General features: G+C 41.1%; 1 long non-coding RNA gene across 1 annotated transcript in view; it reads right to left on the reverse strand.

The window, feature by feature from the left end:
• Nucleotides 1-21,667, reverse strand: part of LOC6900224 (uncharacterized) — a 65,174-nt gene extending 43,507 nt beyond the window's left edge. The window contains exons 1-2 of the long non-coding RNA XR_004470166.1: nucleotides 21,207-21,667; nucleotides 1,628-2,004 (exon numbers count right to left, since the gene is read on the reverse strand). This is a non-coding gene — a long non-coding RNA (uncharacterized lncRNA). The remainder of the gene's footprint in view (nucleotides 1-1,627; nucleotides 2,005-21,206) is intronic.
• Between the last annotated feature and the right edge of the window lie 3,159 nt (nucleotides 21,668-24,826).

Genomic DNA, 24,826 nt, shown 5'->3' on the forward strand with positions numbered 1-24,826 from the left:
GTTGAGGCTGGGCTCGGACTTGGCAGACCCCACAGCATATGAGTCAGTCTCCTTTTCAGACCTCGACACTGGCACTGACTCCAACTACTTCCACCTGCGACGCTCTGTTTATGTAAAACGGCCATTGTGGAACGAGAAGCCACGAAAGGGGGTTCCCAAAATAAAAGCTTAGTGCCTCTGCCCTGGGTCCTTTCCTCGCTTCACGCTAATGGCGAACATGAACCATAATGACTAAATTACAGTGCAAATATTTTTTTAATATAGCTCTCATTTTTATGTATGGGAAGGACACTGGAAAAGCAAAGCTAAGAAGCAAGCTAAGGGTAAAGGGGTATTTAGACCTAGTGGAAAATTAATTATTTTATTTATAAAGACTATTTTTTTTCATAGCTGAATAGATCAGCTACACATCAGAGCAATTATCTATTCAACCATTTAGGTACTTACGGTTGATTATTTAATCTTTTCAAAACTTTTTCAGAAGATCGTATCCAATCTGACATTTCAAGTAGATCCGTAAGTAATCGATATTAAAGCCTCTGTCCGTTTTTTGTCCCTCAACTATGGTCCTGTATATCTCGCAGCTCGCCTGTTACAAGAGATTTGAGGTAACAAACAACTGCTCGCCATTTTGTAGATCAAACAAGATTGAAGTAAGCAGCCTACCGACACGAACGCAATCAAACCCAAATGAGTCGAAACTACTAAACTCCAAGGAATGGATGGAAATAAGGGATAGACTAGAATAGAGTTGAAGTGAAAATCAGCAAAAATATTTATGAGCACAGCAGCCTCATAAATAAATTGCATCCCCAAATAGCTTCATGCTTGCGCCAGCATTCTCGTCATCCTGGATGAAGTCCGATTATGCTGATGCAGCTCTGCTCCTGTATATGCTAGAGGTGATGGGGCCACAAAAGCTTGGCAGTATGGTTTTATGATGTTTCGATTTCGTGGAATTAACAATGAACCAAGAAATGCAACAGAAAGTGAAACAGGATAGACTGTGCTTCTGCTCCTTCCTCCTCCTTCTCCATCCTCTAATCGATATTTTTTAGACAGGAGAGCACTTGTAATATCCCCTGGCGAGGTCAGGTATAGGGGTGCGAGATGAAGGTGCAAGCTAAAGGTGAGTGCCAACTGCATGATGCACCTGCCAACAGAGGGCAGCAACTGAATTGTTTGCCATCTAAGGAGCAAGATAACATTATAGCCAAGACCATAGATCGATTGGGAAGGAATAATAGTAAATAAGTCAGAATAAACAATATACTGATGAGAATGATTTTCCTATCGCTTTTGTGTATAGTGAGAATGGTGGCAGATTTCCATTAAAAATTGATTACATCTCTGCTCTGTAGCCCTGTTCCTACATCAAATTTAATCAAGACTTAAATGTTTTCTCTAATTAAGTCGTAGTGCTGAAGCATATTTGATAAGCTTGCACGTGGAATTATCCAGATCTAAGAATCAATTATAACTAATAGCATATCGAAATAGCACTTGGAAATTAATTCACTTGAATGCCAGTAACCAACAATCCGCACTGGGGGGCAAAGGGATCCATTCATCCAGATGCATGCGTTCAAGCATCAATTGTGTTCTCTGATTTATTTGTCATACATACCTGTAAGTCCTTCTATATATGTATCCATTTCATATGTGACGATTTGCATAATTGATTGTAATGCCTCGCCAAGCCGATTTCGGATTGAATAAGCACAAGGCCAAGTAGACCAGAGAGCACAGCAGTCTTTCGTAGCCTTCCTCCCATCTTTGCCAAATTAGCCAGCCAATGGTCCTTGTGATGCTTAGAGCGGGAATGGGAACTGGTAGTGCTGTCCTCAGTAATTTCGACAACAGTGATGATGATTGCATATTCCCGTACACAGATCACCTGAGTACATTTTTATATAACTCTCCAGCTCCCAATCCCTTTCTGCCCGCTCACGCAACCCCAATGCATAGACCTCTCGTCACTGGATTTGTTGTGGATTGTGGGACCTGCGGAATGGAGAGCATATAGAGCGTTACAGAAGAAACCAAAGCATGGAATAAGTGATTTAGGCTAGAAAAACGAATAAGGCAATATCCCTAATCTGAAAAAGTTTTAATGGCGATTAAAGAATTGTCATTTTGAACGCAAACCACACAAATAATTTCCAATTGTGGATAGTAAATATTATTTTTATACCCGATACTCAACATGAGTATAGGGGTATATTAGATTTGTGGTGAAGGTGTAACGTCCAGAAGGAAGCGTTTCCGTTTGTCCGTCCCTATGTCACAATCAAAGAGAATGACCACATGTACCAGATTGCCGAATTTTGATCAGATCGGATTATTATTATAGCCAAAAGTAAGAAATCAATTTTCGGCCACTAAGCAGCGTCCGACGACACACTCAGACTGATTTTCTGCCTCTCTCGCACACACTTTTTTTCGCTAACTATATTATAATATTAAAATATAATAGTAGTATAGTATAATATAATAATATAATAGTTGTATATAGTATAATAGTAGAGTTGCGGTCGCAGCAGCAACTCACAACGTATCCCTCGTTTTAGTTACATTTTCCAGTTATATTTTTCCTTCCTATAAATGTAGCCTATCCCTGCTTAAATTCTGCCATGCTCCGGGTATAAAAATGTTTTCGGCTGCTGGGCAAACAACGAAGAGAGGCAAGAGCTTGAATGGAGTTTGGGTCTGTGACAGGCGAAAAAGGCATGAGGGCCATTTGAATGGCAGACAGAAATGTGCAAATGTCAACTAGTTGCAATTTGACTAAACGCATGCAAAAACACACGTACGAGGAGGACAGACACACACACACTCATATAGACAGGAATGTGACAATTTATCCACACAAAAACAGAAAATTGTTAGCAGGAAAATTACGAGCATAGGGAGTTGAATTCAAAGGGGCTAAGCGTGGCCATCTAATTTTTGTATTAGCTTTGTTTTAAATTGAATGCCTAATGAGCAAGTCTGAGTATACACTACAGCATCATCATCATGCCGCAGAGTCCGCTGCCTCCGCCTGCCTCTAAGTCGTGAGCCGCCGAGAACATCTCCCAGCTGTAGGACTCTAGATTCTGTCTCTGGATCTCCGCAGTTTGCTGGCCAGAGAAAGGGCTTTAGATGCAACGGCCGATGGGGGCCGCCTTGTCGTACAATAGTTAAGGAATGTCTAGTGGCAAGTGCGAGTGAAAAAGCTCTCAGACTAGGCTGGACATTCGGTTGAGGGGATTCACAATTTTAAAATTATCCCACGAATCTTAGATAACCACTAAGTTGGAAGTAATTTAATGATCAATCATGAAAGGGAATAGGATTAGGATAGGATTTTTGCATGCCCCTTTCCTGGAACCACAAAATAAGCTCAACCCAACTTTCTTTTTCTTGCATTGCTGATGCCGTCAGAGCGGGTTATTGCCTACGGTAAGTTGTGAAAGAGACAGCTGGATAGTGAAAAAAATGCTGTGCAACCTAATATTTTGCAACGTGAGCGCTGGCACCGACAGCAGCGTTATAAGCGATGCCGGAGTATCGAAAGTAAATCGAGGGGGAGCGTTGTGAGTTGCTGATGCTACCGCAACTCTACACTTATACCCGATACATAGTCAGTATGACTACATTAAAAAACAAAGAGTGCGTGCGAGAGAGACAGAAAATCAATCAGAACGTGTCGACGGGCGCTGTGTAGAAACTGCAAATTGATTTGTTTTTTTTTGGCTATAATAATAATCCGATCTGATTCGGATTCGGCAAGATTCGGCAATCTGGTAGATATTGCCATTCTCTATGATTGTGCGTTTTTAATTTTCTCCTATCTTCAAAATTGGGGTTGCCACAGATACAGTGGCCGATACCCAAACGCCAAACACAACAATAGCAATCTAGTCCGAAGCCACAACGAATGGCCCTTACGACCAATTGGGCCGCTTGTGAAGAAATAAGCACCAAGATAAGAAGGAGACGCATGCTCCAGGCAGACAAGGACAGGAGACAGCTCGCCAAACACTTTGGCCTTTGGAAATATTTCGTAATTTATTCCTGTAAAATCCTTCTGGCCAAGTGCCTCCAATGCTGCTATACAGCTCTCTACTGCTCGCTTTTAGACTGAGCATCAGCAGACTGGACGTCATCCAGCTTTCATGAGTGGGAGACTATGGAGCGACCACAGCCTAGGGACAGACGCGAAGGTTACTTGTCGATTTTAGGCTCGTTGAAAAACCACTAGTCTAAGCCTAGGCAGCGCCCAAGCGCGAGTCCTGGCATTAAAAAAATGCAAATATACTGTGTAGGATGCCCAAAACAGCACCAAACAGCGTTTTTCCAGGCGTGGCTGGATTTTTGAAGACTATTCGTTGATATATCCTTTTTTGGGGAATCCTTTTTTTTGCATCTGTGTGTGTGGATCTTATTCCACCTGCGTAAGAAATTTACTTCACCTCTATCCACCTGCCAACATGTGTGTGTCGGCTTAGCTAGACAAATGGTCTTAGGCGCTTGGGCATACACCTACATCAGCAAGTTGTGCATATATACCAAATATAAGAGTATATTTGTGCTCCCGACAGAAGAGTGTTAGAGTGTTAATGTCGGTGCGCGTCTTAGTTCAATCTGGATATGAGGCTGTGTGGATATTTTTTCTAGCTGTTTGATTTTCCCTCGTATTTTGAATTCATGCCAGACCAAATGGTGTCTCGCCCTCTCATTTTCCATCTTTCTCGCTCTGCTGCGTGTCTGTCCTAAGTTCATGAATGGCAAATAATTCGGCAGAAGCTAGAAATTTCCTCACATCGCATCTTTCGAATTGCTGTGGTTCCAATACTCATTGTCATATTGCGCTTTGGATTTGTTTCTTGGTCTTTGGTACAGCTGTGAAAGTATGCAAGGAATTTCGAGAGCACTGCAATCAGAATTTTATGGAAATTTTATTTTTACGTAACGAAAATGAGAATACCAGATGATTCAGCAGAGAATTATGGCAAAAAGACTTGCCAAGAAGAGCAGGTGCATCAATGAACTTATGGATGCGCATTTGTAAGTTCAGTTGCAGGCGCCGTTGCAGCAGCTGTTGCTGTCGACGAAGACTAAAAGAGTCGCTTGGAATAAATACCGCCCGGGAACAGGAACGGGCTATAGTTCTTCCCGCACCTGGGCGCATTTGTATTAAATCGAACGTGTTCGTTCCCAGCCGTCATCTCTGCCTTTTCCAAGAAAGCTACACTGGAAGAATAGCTCTAAAAAATATATAATATAATAGATATAGCATATCATAATCATTCAAAAATTATTAAATAATAAAATATACTATGTGCTGGCGACCTTCCTGAGTAAAATTGAGTAAAATTACCAAAACCTAACAAATCTACATTAGCCATTTTTAAAAGGTTTTTTGGTACACATCATTTATTTTATAAGAACCTTTCAGTAGCTATAAAAATGGCACGATCATTACACAGTTTATCACTTATCTTAAAAATAATTCAACCGTTGACAATTTCGAATATGGAATGCAAATATTTGATTGATGCGTGATAGCCAGACTGCATTTAAGAACCAAACACCCATCTCCAGCTATTTCTAAGCAGGATTTCGCTCTCAGTGTGAAAATTTATTTTCCGTCTAATACTTCCACCCTTTTATTCTGGGCCAGGAGTGCAGCGTAGCGTATATCCTTATAATTTTTGTATGTGAGCTCTATATATGTCTGAGCAGCCAAGGGAATGAGCGATTCCCTACGTCTGTCTTCCTTTCGCTCAACTGAAGGTCCAAAAATCAACAACAATTTCTTCGTCAAATGGCATGCCCTCTTCCCTCTGTCTCAGTCTCTTTTTGTGTATGCAATCAATTGAAATTGAAACCGGCAACAAATGGCCATGTTTGACTTTTTGCAGCATGGTCGAGTCCAGTTCTCTCCCCCTTCTATTCCGTACTCTTATGGTTCGTCGTCCATTTGTAGTACATTTTAACGGCTCTTGAGCAAATAAACGATTTTTGCATTTTAGATTTTTAAGCGGCATCTGACGTAACCCCACTACCTATGGCGGAAAAGTTCAAGTCGATTGGATACTCTCTCTCAGTGTTTGCCAGCTTGATTCTGATTTCCTGCTTAAAATTAATTTTTCTATAACAGACAGAATATAGGATACCCATTAAAGTCGGGGGAAGATTCAGAACGATGCAATAGAGCACTTCTTAAGTAAAGAGACAATTTGATAAGGGAATTTTGTGTCTTCTCTCTAATACCTTCTCGTAATTTAATCACATCTCTTCACCCATCTTATTACTTATCATTCCACTATCTACATACGAGTATATATAGTTACGTTCTATGCTTTGAGAGCTCTCAATTCCGTGGCAGTCAACCATTTATTTGGTATTTGAATTTGTTCCAATTATTTCTTACTTGTCTCCTGGACGTTCTTTTCATATTTCAAACATACACTAAGTTTACCGTACTGGATTGGATTATCTTAACGTTTACTCATAATTATGTATAGAATATATGGTATAAGTCACATAAATCATAAGATTACATATATACTAGCTGAGTACTTTATGAGTTATTTATTCATTCACTTAAAAATATACCAAATAAACCTCGACCGGCTCGTTTTTGGGTTCTTTAGAACCGTGCCCCAGATCTAATTCAATTTGGTCAATTTGGATTTTGATTCCCGCTATCGCCGCTTAACTAAATAAAAAACATTTATTTCCAAAAAATCCCCAACAGCCAACAACTAACCAAACGGACAACGAAAAGCAATGTACAAGCTTCCAAATAACACTGACGATGGAGCGTACTATAGTTTTCCAACATCTCACCTTCTTATCGGGCTCTATGCTCTACATGGTCAAGCAAAAAAAAACTCAAATATTTTTGCATGTTCTGGACAAACAAGTGGAGCGTTAAATTAATATAAATACATTTTTAGATCTAATCAAAAAGAGGGTGCTATAATATAGCTGGAAATAACAATGCATGTTTTTAATTCATAGGAATGCAAATTAATCATACGCCCTGTGTGGCCATAGCAGAGCAGCAGCAGCTCTGCAATGGAAAATTGTTCGGAGCGTTTGATGGACAAGGAGAAGGCTGCGCAAGGCGAGCAAAGGTAGAGTGGAGTAGTGCTGATGCGAACTTATCTTGCTAATCAATGGTGGAGACCTTTGATTTTCCGAGCCATTAGCATATTAAGAAGGAAAAGCTGCAGGCTGAAGGACGGCTGCAAAATATTACACTGGCTAGACAGAACACCACACATGGACACACAGCGGCTCTGGTGTTCCGCACACTTTTAAAACTTATAAAAACAAGAAAATGTATACAATACATAGTTGCACCAAAAAAAAAAGCAATGCCAATTGTATTTATTACTAATAGCAATGTACCTAAAATTAAACAATGCTAAGTGAGAAGTGTGGTCCTGTTTAACTGTTTAAAAAATATCTGTATACCAGTGTGCCGCGGCACACGCTTTGCGAAACACTGGCGTAAGGCACATGGATGCAGGTACCCAAATCTTTGCCATTTTGCGTCCTCAGGGATTGTCGTCGCTGCAATCCAGAAATCCTGCAATGCTGCAAACCTGCTAGTCCTCACACTTTGAATCTCAGATCTCCACCTATGTGCCCATGCACTTGTGCCAAAAACAGTTGGTTGAAAATCCATCGAGTAAAATTAAGCAAAGTTTGGCTGCAAATATTTTTTACCTAAAGCATTGCTCCTTGGTGTTCAGAGAGAGAGAGAGAGAGAGAGAGAGTCAGACTCTGCGTAAAGGTACATATCAAAGTATAGAAGTAAGACTAATTTTAATGAAATAAATATTTAAGGAAAGTTGTTTAGCGGGTAATGTCTAAAATTGGCCTAACCAGCGAACAATATAGAGAGTCTTTGATATAAAGCTGTCAAACCACATTGACTACCTCTTTTTTTACCCAACCATGTCTATTTTCTTGTTTACTAAGTTGGAAATTTGCTTGGAAAATGTTAGTTTATATTGTTTATATTATTTTCACTTGTCCAAAGGTACTTCTTCATTCCTTTCCAGTGATGCGGTGCAACGTGAATCATCGTCTTCTAGGGCTGCAAAAGACATCAAAAATTAAGTGCAGGATCGGTATTTTCTAGTTCTTAGACAAAACAGTTTAAGTGAAGATCCACCACAAAATTGTTACTTGTTTCTTGAAATTCAGCCATTATAAACAGTTTCTTCAACACTTTCGACAGATAAGCAACAAGAAGAAGGAGGAAAACTTTGTGTGTGAAGGAGTAGTAGGAGGCAATTGTTAGTGCAATTTTACAGTTGAAAGACGGCGAATACTCGTAGTCGGAAAGTTATCTCTGAACGGGTGGCTGTTGACCGCCAAACGACTACAATTTGTGTCTAGTGCGGTGCCAAAAATAAAATGTTTATCGCTCTCTTGAGTTCTTTTTTACGGGTACAGACAATAATTTTATCGTCTAAATGTATGCCGGGTTCCACCTTATGGCGCAGCAATTGAAAGAGGCATAAACTTGACTCATTAGTGCCAGAACAATCGGTAGACAGACAGTATGAGGAATCGAGTATATCGTTTGGCTTTATATTCACGTCCCTCGGCTGGCTAATTAATTTTACACCGTTTATCGTTGCGTTTCGCGGGCATATAGCTTAAGCCATACAAATCAATCACCGGAGAGTGGTGGCATGGGGAATTCGAGTTCCCTGTTCCACGATGTCGGATCAGGGCGGGGTCGGCGTCGGTGGCCAATTAGCAAAGCATACACAATAGTACACATACTCTTTGCGCCAGGCCGCCGCCAGGAGTACGACGGCACAACCACGACAACGTCAGCGTGGTAAGCACATAAGACAGATGAATGAAGTGGCAAACACGCGGACAGCTCCAGTGCCACTGACACTGCGAGCCTGTGTCTCAAAGGCGTCGAGCGACCGCCGACATTTAAAAATCAGCAGTCATTGAGCGGTCCGAGCGAGCACAACAGAAAAGGGAATGGTCCCAAGTTTGCATATCGAAACCTTTAATCTGCAAAGCGTTTGTTCCATAAGTAAGCAATTGCTCGCATGAGTGTCATCAGCAGATTATAAGGTAAAATTTTTATGTTTTTAGCAGGGAGGCTGCTTAATAACAGTACCTGGCCCCTTCTAAGCATGGCTCAGGCCAGACACCCTGCAGGAGATCTCCTACTACTTCTCTCACTGTCGGCCAGGCCTAATCAGCGGTTTCAATAAGTAAATAAGTAGACGAAACTGAGAAAAAAATAGACAATTAAAAAAAATCGAGTAAAATTCAACAAGAAGGGTTAGAGCGAAAGCACGTGCAAATAAAATAGGGAAATTATATGTAAGTTTGTTTTATGTGCGGCTGGGATACAACCCAAACAAGGGGAGGAAGTCAGAGAAATGGCGAAGTATGGGCTGTCTGGTCATTAGATAAGGTAAACAAAATATTAAGCATACGTCAAGCCAAATTAATAGATCAAGAAGTAGAGAGATGGAGCTTTTATTTGGAAATAAATTTATCAAGAAAAACACATTTAGTCGAGCAGAAAAAGAGTTAATGTGGATAGGCGATCCAAATTAAGCCCCACATAAATAGAGACTTCGTCTATTGACGGACACACTCACTGTCTCTTTGCTCTGTTCAACAGCCCACCGGGCAAGTAGAGAGACTATCAATGCCATGTTGGCTATGATATGCAAAACTGCTGGCACACTCGGAATCTCAATCACTAATAAACTCATAAGGAAACTGACGAATACTCTCCATTGTTGGCAGGGGCCCTGCCAAGGCCCAAGGACATTGACAAATAACCAAGCCATAGCCAGAATAGAATTGGGCAAAGAAGTCTGGATGTTTTTGTGTTAAATCAGCAACATTTTTTGGAATCGGAAGAATCACTTTGCGGACTATTCGGTTTGGTTGGGTTTTGCTGGGCTTCATCTCTGGCGCTCGCTCCGGTTTCGGCTTTGGCATGCGGCCAGGCAGGGAGGGAATTAAAATTTATGTACCATATAAAGCTGAGCAGCAGATGCTGACTGCAGCTTCATGGAGCACAGATGGAGGTATTCAGGGGCTGTTCTATTTAGCATGCCTTCATAGCCACCGTCTTTGCCGTGCCAGAAATGGTGGTGAAGGTTGAAGGGGAAGAGCGTAGCTGCCATTAAGCTGCCAATCGGCCATTTGTCAGCTTTGATCGCACAAAAAGAGAAGCCGCCAGAGAAGAATGCTTTCTGTCTTTTGTCGGTTTCCCACTTCTCTGCCAAGTGGTTGCGAATGGCTTTGAATTGGCTTAAGTGATTTGGCATTCAATCAATGCTAGTTTTTCTCTGCACTCCCAAACACAACCCCAACCATACCTGCAATAATTATAGCCTTGCCCTGGCTGTTTGTTCTTCCATGCCAAATGGCATATAGGAGTTCGCCTTGTGGTGCGGAGCGGGCCAAATCCATTTGGCTAATCAATAGTTGGCGGAAGAGGAGGATTGGCCTATTACGGCTGTATTATATGACGGGATACTAGCAAATATGGCCACGGGCGAGTCCTGGGAAGCAGACATTGTTTTTCTACTCAGTGTGCGACTGAAATTTAGATCTATTCAGCGTTTTGGGCATAAGCCATATAATTATGCATACAAACATGTCGATGGAGAGTAGGTGGACAATGACCTGAACGGGAGGAACCACAATAATGATTATATAAAGGCAATTCCGTCAATTTATTCACCAGACCATTTCTTCCATTTCTAAACCAAAAATGAGAGGTCACAGATACAAAATTTAGCTTTATTACAGGAGTTGGAAGAGGATCAGGGGAATGTAATAGCTGCAGGCTTTCCTCGGCTTTCTGTTGATGTCACCGCAGTGACAGTGGCATTAAGAAGGCAGACCCGAAGCCGCAGACTGGCGACCACATTTCTAGACAGGATATTGATTGATTTATTGCGACTCCTCTGGGTTTCCGTACCCACCGACTCACTTGAAGTCCCCCGGCAGCTTCACACAATAGGGCAATCCAACGATGCAATGGGATCCAACGAATGCAGCAGGCTGTAAATCACTTTAAGGAATGTGTTAGGTAAACTGTCAAAGAACCCTCCATATTCAGATTCTTTCATTTAAGTGGGAATTTTAAATCTTTTAAACTGACATAAAACGAGAGAAAGAACGAGATGGGCAATACCATTTTCCCCTAACCTGATTGGAGCCAACTTATCAAGAACCAAGTTCCCACATCATCAACAATTTATAGCACATGATAATGATTTCCGATATATATTCCTTTCGGGAAGAGAATTATCCTATGCGTTTCGCCTGATATCAAGAAGTCTGGCCCTGTGTGTGCTTTCCACATGGGGTATGGTATAAAGAATACACTGCCAAAGAAGAAAATAAAAGCAAAAACCCTAAAAAGCTGTCCCGACCGTTCTCTATTTTCTATATCGCATCTCCACTTCTACGGACTACGGACTGACGATATCTTTAAATATGTTTCATCCCACATTGACATTGAAGGACTTAAAAGGATATTTGTCCTGGTTATCTGTATCGGTTTGCGTTTGCAGCAAGCGAAGTGATTTTTTCAAGGAATTATCGCAAGTACTATGTTTAAAGGCTTTAAAGAATGCCACTCTTGATGTGGATTACTAAAATTTCTTTCAGCTTTGGTTCGAGACTTTACAAATTATAGTAATAGACACTTCGGCTCTTTAATAAATGTTTACATTATTCTAACAAAACGCTGCGTGCTTGAATATATTTGTGTTTTCGTGGACCGCACTAACACTACGAGTATTCGCCCTGATGCAAACACACTAACACCATCGCTTGCGATGATGGAGTGTGGACTTGCACCTGCAACTTTGCAGTCTAATAAAAAGTTTTCGTACTCCAAAACTGCGATACACTCACAACACTTAAAAGTAAGAGGTCAGGGGATAGTGTTGCCGAGTGATTGGCATAAATCACTGGAGAGGCCATACAGTACAGCACAGTATAAAACCCAATTCGTTTTTTTCCCACACGCATTTGCGGTAGTTTTGGGTGGTTCGGAATAGTAGTTCCTGGTGTGTGGCGCTGCGACTGCATTTTACTTGCCAGCCCCGTGATAGATTGCTGTGCATGGGCTAAAAGTTGTCATTGTGGGCGGACTTGAAACTTTAGAGCTACCACTAAGCAAGTATTTTGTGGAAGATCAGACCTTGGATTAGTGGGGAAACTACTAACTATTGTGCAGCAGCAGCCAACTGAAATATTTATTTAAATTGAAACTGAATTTGTTTAGCAGAAGTTCCCAAAGTTATGGGACCCAAAACTTATCATCAAACACCAAACTCCAAAATAAACAGAAGAGCGAATCTCTAGCTCCATCTCCAGGCACGGAAAGCTCCTACACAACAAGACGAGGAGAGAAATTACTCCAGCTCACGTATGCTTTTTTGATGCAGCTGAAGTCTGGGACTTTCCTGGACCTGTAAATTGCATTTGCAGCCAATTTACACAAAATTTAAATTGAATTTACGCTACGCTTGCACAAAATATCTATGAATGTCATGTAAAGGATCAACAAGAAATGGGAGATGTAGAGAGACCCACGGAGATAGTGGGAGCAGGAGATGGCATGTCCATGGAAAGACGCTCCAGTGCACCACCAAAAGTCAAATATATACATATGTATATATGTATATAAATATCAAAATTCAAATAGTATATGCTTGTCCTGTGCTGTCTTCTGCTTGTTTAGCATACGTGATAAGAAGCCAGCAAAAGCGACTTCCAAATACACATACACTCCATCGTACATGGTTACGAGTCCTTGCAGCCTGGCCAATCCTTGCATTTTTTAGCATGTTACTTGGTAGAGGAATTGCGGGAAAAATGGACAACAAACAAAAGGAGCGACACGCTTAACCACCCTCATTAAATTCCAATTAAATGATCTTCATGGACTTTCATAGTGCATAATTATAATATGACGAACAAAATAAAAACAAAAATATTTTATTTTTATAATTGCTATTTTGTTGTCATAAAGAGCAATTAATTTGTTCTCTTTAATACTCTACTCCCTTCCACGGCACAGCCTGACCGCACCACAAAAAGAAAATACTACTGTTCTGTTCTCCCTCGCAGAGGGTCATATGATTCTCACCAAATGTTTGTAATGCATCCCTGATTCATATTCATATCTGTTAATGTTAATGTTAATCATCTACAGTCGAATCAATACGAGTAAGAATTGGATTGGTTCCAATGCCAAATCATCACTTAATTTCAGCAGTAATTTTCTTTTGTAGGTCTTTCTGCACAAGTTGGGCTCATATTATCGAATGATTAAGCCACAAAGAAGTACACACCCCAATCAATTGTTAATCAATGTAATTTGTTGATTGTCCATAGGACAGATTGCAAATAAAAAAAAATATATCATAGTCTCCCATAATGATAATCTTTTTTGAAATAAGGCCTGTGAAAAACCTGCTTTACATTCCGTTCCATTGGGTTTCCAACCTTAATTGGATGAACATATTGGGACCGATCGATCAGCAAGAATATCAGAAAATTTGGTCCATAAAGTAAGCCATCGCGTCTTATTTTTAATATCATTATTATGGAAATAGCGCTTTCTGTTGCTGTTGTTTGGGTTGTCTGCGGTTTTAATCAGGAATCGCTTAAAATATGCTATTAATTGCAATTGTCGCCCGGCACTACGCGGCCATTGTCTGTGTTTACTTTTGCCAGGGACAACAGGCGAAGCACGAACGGAAAGCATCATAACTTTTCCATATGAATATAATTAAATTGTTTAATTTCAAGCACAGCAGGGAGATGCAAAGGCAGACAGGCGTTAAGCAAAATATTTTTACATTGTCATTTACAAAGATAAAAAAAACAAATAAAATTGCATTTATAAGCGTAGTTGGTGCTGCGTATGATTAATTTGTTTTCTTTTAATGGGAAAAGCCCACGTAAACTACAGAGGAAACCACACAGCGCACTATAGAGGCTGTACTGTTTAAAAAGAGTTGAAAACTGTATCTATCGATTACAAACGGAATGCTCACATAATACACCCAACAAATTTGTAACGTCCCAAATCAAACCTGAGGTTCCGCTAACAACATAAAAGAAGAGACTCCCTTCTGCCAGTGCACTGCAGTGCTTTAAAACCAGGACTAGAAAAGCCGCCCCAGCCTAATATAGTTAACTCTTGGCAGCCCATGGAGCTATGATATTTACTTGGCAATAGGGAATTATGGACTTTCTGTCATCCAAGAGAAAAACTATGCAAAATCTCATGCAAAATGCAGTGATTTAGATGCTTGCATCTCAACAGTCCATATAATCAATGGCTTCCCTAAGAATATCCCGGTGGAATGACAATGGCGTTTCTCAGCGTAAACTTGAACTAACCCAATTCCTGTGCGAAAAATACATCGACGGAATGCTTCTCTCATAGACGCACCATACAAGCAAATACAACTTTAAAATAAGTGGTTATTTGTTTTGCGGTACAGACCATTCGGATGGTTAAGCACACGGTGGAACAGACTTTTTAATTAGAAACCGCATCAAAAATCAAAGAAGGTTTGCAACAAACTATTTTCAATATAGATCTGTACAGGTACTTTCGGGTAATGGAAATCTTGTCATGGCCGTTGTTTACTGCCCGCCTCGCTTTACAATCACTGAAGTTCATGAAACTCTTTAGGGAAGCTTTTTATAGCAGCAGGAATACAATGCCAATCACATTCACATCTCTCCCTGTGACTCCCAAATGAAAGTAGGTATGAAAACCAATCATGAAAGTAAAATGACAAACTGGACTATGTTTGGGCAACAGACCCTAGAAAGATACCATATTTTTTAGAATTCTAAGTGAGTACGCAAAAATCAATAACATCAACTTCACATGCACAAATGCAAATATGAACAGTAGAGTATAGTATGAATGCTTTGTGGAAAGCTGTGAAAGGGAGTTTGAATATACCGTCGTCTCTTTTAGCTATTGGTAACATTTTAGTGAAAGCCTTCCCACTTTAAGATCTTACTACGAGCATTACTGCGAGTATTAAAGGCGTAATTCGCCCATGGTGCGAGGAAGCCTGTATTAGACTTCTCTACGATGCTTGGCATAAGCATAAGTTACCAAAACTGGAATCGGCTTGTCGAGGCATTAAAATCAATTATGCATTAGCTTAAATCGTCACATATGCGAGAACATACATACATATGAATGTAAATATATGTACGACAAACGCTTCTGGGAACACACACGGACGAATGCCTGAACGGAGGGCTGGATCCCTTGTGGGCCGACTGTGTGCCGTCGGAGTCTAGGCTTTCAAGTGAATTCAATTGAATCCAAAGTGGTCTATGCAATTAGTTGTAATTGATTCATGAAATAATTTATTTCATGGCTTTTTGTCGCCAACTCTATCCTCTGTCCCCGATCCACCTTATGCTGGAGGATATAACGTGCAAGTTAAGCAAAATACATTTATTCCTGATTTCAGCAGAGGTATTTAAATGTCTCCACTGCTCAGATTAATAAAATTAGATTTAAAACTTTAGTCCTGATTCAATTTGAGGCAAGAGTATGGGTACATAGCATAAGATTGTAATATATTTTTCATGGAAATCTGCCACAATTTTCACCAGGTTTTGTGGGGAGAAGTACAAGTGAAAGGAAAATCATTCCTCATCAGCATCTCTTCTGTTTTATTCTGACATATTTACGAGTATTCCAATCCTCCTCCATTTGCCGTTGTTTCAAGTGCTGCTCCTGCTCCTGCTGGAAAATAATTCAGGAGCTGCACTCTAACGGCTCCTGCATGATGCACTCGGTACTCATCTTTGACCTGCACCTTCACCATATATACCCAGACCTGAGCTCCGCCGATGATGTTAAAAGTTCGTTCTTTGCAAATAAGCATTAAAAGGAGGAGACAGAGCTCCATTTGCCGTTTTCACTCTTGTTGTAGTTCTTGCCTCATTGCTAATTCCACGAAATCGAAGAATCATCAAACCCTAATGCCTCCCAATCGGGGACAGCTGCAGTGTGGGTAGCTCTCTTGCATTTTGTTAGCATATTTTCAAGTTTTTCACGGCGCTCCAAAGCCACTTGGGTGTCACTTTGGTGGCACCATCATCACTACTAGTAGATGCAGAGCAGAGCAGAGCATGGGGTATGGCTGAGAAGCTGTTTGGGGCTCCAATTTATTTATAAGGCTGTTGTGTTCATGAATATTTCGGTGCCTGGCTGCTGATGTTGGCTGAATGCCTTTCCAGCACCCTTCCTTACCTTCTACATTCCCTTAATTTCCGTTCGCTTTGTACGTTTTGTTTGATTTTGTTTTCGGTGTGATTCGTATAGCTGGCCGTATCTGAAACGAGTTTTATTACACAATTGTGCACTATGGATTGTTATCTCAGTAAATTAACGTGAGAGGCCCCTCCTGAAGTGGGTCCAATCTATTGTGCGAAATAAATGAAGAAATTGAAATGCCCATGCCCATACCCCAGCAACAAGTTTACTTTATTTTGAAATTAAAAGTATTATACTTGTAAACCTTAGTTGTTTCATTTAGAAGTGACTAAGCATTGTAAAAATGGAATATTGTGGGATCCGTGAAACGTGAAGAAGGCCCAGGTTTGCTGTGCACAAAACATATATATTTCAGAAAAAAAGTTGAATCTTGCCACTAGGACAAGAGGTATCCACTACTATAATGGATCCGCTACCCCATGGCTCTGCTTGTGGAAATTTTAATGCGAACATCGCATGTCTCTCCAACATTTATAGTGTCTGTCTAGAAAATCTAAATCTCGTGTCTAAACGAGATTTCTTACAAATGTATATGTATATTTGAAGAGCTCAGATCCTTTTTATTAACCAATATTCGATGTTGGTTTATTTACAGTTACCCTGTTTGCTGTGGCGATATTATGCACTATTGTTTTTTATTAGGAGGCGGAACCCAAGTAGACTGTGTTTAGTAAAATAAAGTCATGTTTCTAGCAGACAGATAAGCACCGGAGCCTTCTTTCCGTTATTAATCTTCCTCCGGGACTCTCCATAAATAAACTCGAGGGTCTAATTCACCAAATATTTACATTGTTATTTAGACATTCAGACGTTTTATGCGCATACATAGCCTGAAGCGCGAAGACTAAAAATAGCTCGAAAGTATTTAATTTTAATTTTAATATTGGGTCGTTTTTTTTGTTGGGTTTTTGTGCACTCTTCTCCAGTTAAGCAATTTGGGGCGCGTTTTACATAAATAGATAGTACGCCGCTGAAAAAAGGAGTCGCAGTCGTAATTTTGGCAGAGCCAGAGAAGGAGGCGGAGCCGGAGCCGGGGCTGGTCAGGAAATGGACTCATATGCAGTGGAAGGCCACCTCGATTGCCTGCCCAATTTTGAGCCCAGCATGAACGTGTTTTTCTTGGGAAATATTTGGGAAGTTTTAATGCAAGAGCGTACACAACCCATAAATAATTTAAAACAGGAGAGACGTGCAAAAAGTGACCCAACAAAGTCCAGTACGCGCGATTGAGCTTATAAAAAGAGCAAGCCTGGAACTCAGGACTGGCAGTGGAGAAGTCGGAATATTCAGCAGCCAGAGAGCGCGAGTTGTTGTAGTGAAGCATGCAAAAGTCCCATTAAGACTAATAGGCCCGAAAGGACCGAAGGCAAGAGACAGCTTCGGGGCATAGTCAGTGTCAGCGGCAGTTCTCGGTAAGGGGGGTAGGCAGATAGGAGGAAGTCTGCAACATCACCCCGCCTTTGTACAGTCACGAGACGCGGGTGTTGGCCCAAAAAAGTATGCTGCAATTTTTGGGCTTTCACTCTAAGCATTTCCGGCCGTAATTTTTTTTCGATGGTTCATACCAAGGTGTGCACCAGCAACTTGCAGTTCTTAATTCACTTATTCTAATTCTTGTTATACTGAGCTTGAGCCTGAAACTGATTCAAAGTCTAAGTGTCCTCAGCCTCTTACGCGAAACCTGCATTCAGCATTCTACTGATACGTCCAATTCTAAATGAAGCCCTACATTATGTATTATTCCTATTTCTTCGAGATTTCCTTCAGAGGAATTTTATTTATGCGTTCTTGTTTTTCTCGTCGCATTCCTCGGAGTCTTCTTCGAGTTGGCAGACAAAGATTAGACACATGCGCAGAAACCAAGGCTCCACCACATGTCATGGGCCGCCATACCTGGACATTGACACTACCGACCACTGATAAAGAGACACTCGCTGTCATTTGACACATCATGATAAAACGAGTAGTCATAGTTTTGTAGAAAAAATGCAGCCACAATGAACGGTATCCCCCCACCTTATATTGCTTTTTGAATAAATTTCTGTGATAATATTTGTATGCACTTTTCATTCTTGTCATTTCCAGCCGTCCTGGTTGCGGCTTGTTCTCGTAGTTTTTGCTGTTGATTTTGATCAGGTATACTAGTGTGACATATGGCAGCCTTACATTTCTATCAGATGGTGCGCAATCAAGCGGGGAACCCACAGTAATATTGTTTTTGTTTCTGGCTACTTTACGATGGCAGCAGAAATAAAAAATACTATTACATACGGTATTTTCATGTTTGTCCGTCCGTCCGTCTTAGTGAGACGTCTATCCAGACCTCTGCAATATCATATTTTTGCAAAATTACCCCTCACCCCCTTCTGCCACCATCCGACCACCCAAAAGTCGAAAATCTGTGTCATCCACAGTTTTGAAGATGCAGAGAACCGAAAATCATAGAAAATGCTGGAGATTGATATAGATATCAGTGCCTTGTATATAATCTTAAGTATATATCGACTGAGTACCGGGCCGCTCGTTCTTAATATATTCCAAGCGTTCAAAGAGTTCCTAAAGTTGCGACTATTTAACAAATATTAAAGCAATTCCCAGCCACACGCAAGAGAAAGCGTATCTGACAGCTAACGATCTACTATTTCTCGTTGTTATTTTTTGGTCACCTTTACACACTAAATTTCACTACTTTTTAGCGGCGTACATACGTATTTATAGTTCGTATATGTCTATTTGTATGCATACCAAACCGGAAATAAGGAAGCTAACGGAAACTGTGTGCCTTGCTCTCTTCCTCGCCAAATTTTCGCTTTCATTTTGGTGCTGTGCTTTTGAGAGCAATAACTCTCACTCTCTACATCTCTCTCGCTTTCGCTCTGCCTCGTCGCACGCTACGTAAACGCAATGAAAAATTATTTACATTTTGAGGGAGAACGAGAATACGAGGAGATGGGTGGAGGGATTCGTAAGCTTAGACGCATTTTGTCTTTTGCAATCCTTTCCCAGCCACTTTTCATTTTTCCATGTGACGTTCGCTTTCCTCTGTTTTTCTTCTACATCTATCGGCCTCTACTTTTCGTTCCTTTTCTTCAGTGGCTTTGAGCCCTGTTATTTTTATGAAGAAAACGAGAAAGAGACATCGACAACAAGGAAAATAAAGTCGTGAAAAGTGAAAGCAAAGAAGAAATGGGAAGGAAACTGTAGCAGTAGCTGTGGATGGGGAGCGTACAAAGGTAATAAAAAAAGTGCCCGACCTTTTTCGACTGACATTTTTCGGTTAACACCAACAGAAGCAGAGAGTAGCAGACCGTGTTCTTCATTAGCGAATTTTCTGGAAACTCTCACTCTGCCTGACATTTGCTGTCATTTCGTGAATGTGTGTGTGAGCGTGTGTGCATGTGTGTGAGAGACGTTGTTTATAGCTGAACAAACCATGTGAGCCATTCTCGTCACTTTCAACATGCTATCCTGTGCGATTATACCTAGAACGTCTTACTTTACGCACTCCTTGTCTCCTTCCCGGCTTCTGTTTGTCATTATGCTTGTTTGTGTCCGCTTACTTCGCCCGAAACAGGAGTACTACTACAGGGAGGAGCATTCGAACCATGTGCCATTTGTTTTCCGATTCAAATGTTGAGGCATTGTCCTATCTCCGTTTTCCATTGGTGGAAGATCAGTAGAAATATGAAATGAACAGGAAGAATGGTTGCGGATGGAAAAGAGTAGAAGGAAGATAGGATAAAGAATAAGAATAAGGGGAAGAAGAAGAATGGTGTCATATGGGATACATTTTGGAATAGAGTTGAATTTAACTTTGAGATGATTAAGTGGCCGTGAAAAAGAAAAATATTCAAATCAGCTATGACTTTCTCCTCCTTCCCTTTATGTTTCTGCCAAAGTGTTGGATAATATAGTTATTCACCTTACGATGTTCAGGTTGGGCTTCAAGGACCCGCCTTACTCCCATTCTAACATATTTCCAGCCGCTCTCCAAATTTCCTGTGTTCCTGTGTCCTGTGTACATACATATATGAAAGATGTGTCATAAAAAGTTCCTCAAAATTCAATTAACATAATATATGATACTTAAAAAAAAACGGATAGGAACAAAGTGTTCATTGGGTTGGATTTTATGTGAAAATTATTATAAAATATTACAGGCTATCTCTGTAAAATCCAGGTAGAAGTTTAAAAACCTACTGACTTCTGAGGTTATTTCTCAAAAGGTTCCGCAATTCCATTTCCTCCATTCGTAAAGTTCAAATTTTACCCACACACAAATGATCACATATATTACCGGCAGAGAAACTCTCGCTCTCAGACATTCCTAAAGACAGAGACAGAGAGAAAAAGCGCTTTTCGTTTTTAACTTCTTGTTTTTGACTTTTTTCATATTCCGTTTTGTTCGCTAAATTCTCGCTCGCTGCTGCCTCAGTGATTTCCAACCACAATGGCACCCTCTTTCCCACATCACATCTACCCTCTAGCGACGTCTTCGTGTCTCGTGTTTTTGGCAATTGTTCCATAACGATTGTTTGCTGCACTTTTGCCTACCACTTTGATTCGCTTGGGCCTTTTTCCAAGCCAAGGCGAAGGAAACCGTTTAAGCACACTTTTCGACTGCGGCGCAGGCGTCAAAAGGAACAGGACTAAAAGATGACTATTTATAAAGTTTAGGGTTTCAATTCAAGTTCGTCTCAGATCCAGACCAAAACCTCCTTCAAACTCCCTCGAATGGCTATGAAACTGACTCCCAAAAGTAAGCCCAGAGTCTTCTGCGTGTATTTTGGGGCAGGTTAGTGTTCGCTTTAGCCAGCCATTAATGTGGATAAATGGTTGGCATGCTGCATACCCTTACCTTTGCCTATTCCCAGGCCCACTGCCACTCGGAAAGCCCCTTCCCTTGCATTCTTTGTATAGCTATCTCACTCTCGAACAGATGTTGTGTGACGATTCTGACTCTGGAACCGAAGTCGTGCTTTGGCCTGTTCCGAATCCCATTTTGTTCCGCAGCCGTCTGTTTGAAACCGCTGCCACGGCATCCTGCCGCCTCAGTTGTGCGGCAGCAGTTGCTTTGTACACATTACTCGGGGCTCATCCTGCGCGTATTTCTGTTCTTCGACTCCTGTGGATCATTGTTGTCGTTGTCGCCGTTACGTTCACATTGCGTTCAACCTGTGACCTTTGTTTTCCATCCAGAAAGAAGCAAGCAAGTGTCAATGCTATGAGAAGAGCTTTCGACACCTTATCAGTTCCCCGGTACATATCTATGATTTGAATGAAACACCTTCGAAAATAGACAAAAACATATTTTTAATATAAAAAACCCAGAAAATGTAATGACAAACATCATGTAAAATAAAATTTAATGATAATATTTTTAACTATATCTCCAGACTCTTTTTTATTGGATTTTAGTTTTGAAATTTCACCTAGAAGTGCATAAAGTTTTGGGTAAACTGAATAGTGGTTTTATTTTATTTAAAAAACCTCAAATAATTGTTGTGGACTTGTTTGAAGTTCAGACTTTCTTTGCCGCAAATTATTAAATTAAGTTCCCCATTAAATCATTTACAAGTACTGGAAATTTACATAGAAAACCACTTAAGTTACCATTTGCTTTGTATTGAAAATGGTTTATAATTGAAATTGCTCAATTAAGACATGAACAAATCACGAAAACTATCCGAATGCTCCGTCGCCTTCTATCTTACCCTTCACCTGTTACTCATACGCACTGTGGATCCTGACTGTTGTCGCGTGGATTAATGTGTAGAGTTCGAGGAATATACATACATGTACAAAAAAATATACATCACTAGGTAACAAGTTTATTTCATTTTAAGCATTGACTTCCTCCTCCGCCTCCTCTTTTGGCTCGTGTTGACCTTATTTCAGCGCATTTTTTTTAAGTTGGCCGCCAACGAACTTGGCTTCCCCAGTATCCCTGTAATTTTTTTACTCTGTCTGTCCTCATTTTTCTTCTCCTTGGACCTGTATCTGTGCGTGTGTGACCAGCTGTGGATTTGTTGTTGACACCCACAGCGCATTCACACAGAGATACTTCTTAGGGTTTGCTTGCAGCAACAGCAGCCGACTACTTGTTATGAATACTCTTTAAAGGAATGGGGGTACAAAAGTTCAGACTACTAATTCTAGTACTTGGAAGGGAATTAAAGGTTGGAAAGCGGAGCATGGGAGAGAGAAACTCCACAAAAATAAATGGTTGAACGCTCTCTGACTGGAATATTCATCTAGCTAAGATTGGTAACTCTCCGGTATCAAGCCGAAGCAAGCCGTAAAGTTAAGACTAATTGTTCTTACTCTTACCAGTCTACTGAGATTTAATAATATCAAAAAACTATTAACAGAATTATATCTTAAAATAAAATGAAGTCTATAGAATTGAATATCGCGGGAAAAGGTGGAAAGTTCAGTTGATTTAAATATTCTGACTACAATTTGATTGATTGACTGATGGAGGTTGATTGGTTTTTGGTTAATATCTTTGGTTGGTTCAGCAGCTCGGTGAATCCGTCGACTACATAAGCGGACGGACACAGACGTCCATTGCTCCAGTCTCTCACATCTCAATCCTTCAAAGAAAGGGAATACAAATCTCGGCGAGTTAGCTGGCAACCCATTGAAGCTCCTCTCTTCTCAGCCTGTGCGCACGGTCCGAATATGAGAAATTCAGGGCATATGCCGAGAGAGTGGAGGACTTCCGCTGTTGAACTTTAAAAGATATAGTGTACTGCACAATACATACATACAATACAATATTTCTTTTTGTCACAATTTTCGCAAAAACTCATGATGATTACATCATTAAACTTGCAAAAAATCGGCCTCATATTAGAAGTCGAGAATTCTGTACGCTATATCTCAGGTGTACGGCGGCCGATCGGAGCGTGGCATGGCTCTTCGTGATCGGGAGCGTCCTGCCAACCGACTGTCATCGGAAAAAAGGACATCTATTTTGTCACGATATTCGCAACAAATCATTAAATTTGCAAAAAATCGGCCTCATTTTCGTAGTCGAGATTTTGGTGCCGAACGACAGTCAGGAGCCCCACGATCCTGGGAAAGTGGGTCCTGCTCCGATCTGGCGCCATGTATCTGAGATATAGCCTTCCGAAGATTTGGATGTGCAAATCATTCGAATATTTGTTTTTTCTGTACGCTATATCTCAGGTGTACGGCAGCCGATCGGAGCGTGGCATGGGTCTCGTGATCGGGAGCGTCCTGCCAACCGACTGTCATCGGAAAAAAGGACATCTATTTTGTCACGATATTCGCAACAAATCATTAAATTTGCAAAAAATCGGCCTCATTTTCGTAGTCGAGATTTTGGTGCCGAACGACAGTCAGGAGCTCCACGATCCTGGGAAAGTGGGTCCTGCTCCGATCTGGCGCCATGTATCTGAGATATAGCCTTCCGAAGATGTCGATGCGCAAATCATTCGAATATTTGTTTTTTCTGTACGCTATATCGCAGGTGTACGGCAGCCGATCGGAGCGTGGCATGGCTCTTCGTAATCGGGAGCGTCCTGCCCACCGACTGCCATCGGAAAAAAGGACTTCTATTTTCTCACGATTTTCGCAAAAAATCATGATGGTTACATCATTAAATTTGCAAAAAATCGGCCTCATTTTCGTAGTCGAGATTTTGGTGCCGAACGACGGTCTGGATCCCCACGATCCTGGGAAAGTGGGTCCTGCACCGATCTGGCGCCATGTATCTGAGATATAGCCTTCCGAAGATTTGGATGTGCAAATCATTCGAATATTTGTTTTTTCTGTACGCTATATCTCAGGTGTACGGCAGCCGATCGGAGCGTGGCATGGCTCTTCGTGATCGGGAGCGTCCTGCCCACCGACTGCCATCGGAAAAAAGGACTTCTATTTTCTCACGATTTTCGCAAAAAATCATGATGGTTACATCATTAAATTTGCAAAAAATCGGCCTCATTTTCGTAGTCGAGATTTTGGTGCCGAACGACGGTCAGGAGCCCCACGATCCTGGGAAAGTGGGTCCTGCTCCGATCTGGCGCCATGTATCTGAGATATAGCCTTCCGAAGATTTGGATGTGCAAATCATTCGAATATTTGTTTTTTCTGTACGCTATATCTCAGGTGTACGGCAGCCGATCGGAGCGTGGCATGGGTCTCGTGATCGGGAGCGTCCTGCCAACCGACTGTCATCGGAAAAAAGGACATCTATTTTGTCACGATATTCGCAACAAATCATTAAACTTGCAAAAAATCGGCCTAATTTTCGTAGTCGAGATTTTGGTGCCGAACGACAGTCAGGAGCCCCACGATCCTGGGAAAGTGGGTCCTGCTCCGAGCTGGCGCCATGTATATGAGATATAGCCTTCCGAAGATTTGGATGTGCAAATCATTCGAATATTTGTTTTTTCTGTACGCTATATTTCAGGTGTACGGCAGCCGATCGGAGCGTGGCATGGCTCTTCG

The sequence above is a fragment of the Drosophila pseudoobscura genome, chromosome X, assembly GCF_009870125.1.
Source record: "Drosophila pseudoobscura strain MV-25-SWS-2005 chromosome X, UCI_Dpse_MV25, whole genome shotgun sequence".
NCBI lineage: Eukaryota > Metazoa > Arthropoda > Insecta > Diptera > Drosophilidae > Drosophila > Drosophila pseudoobscura.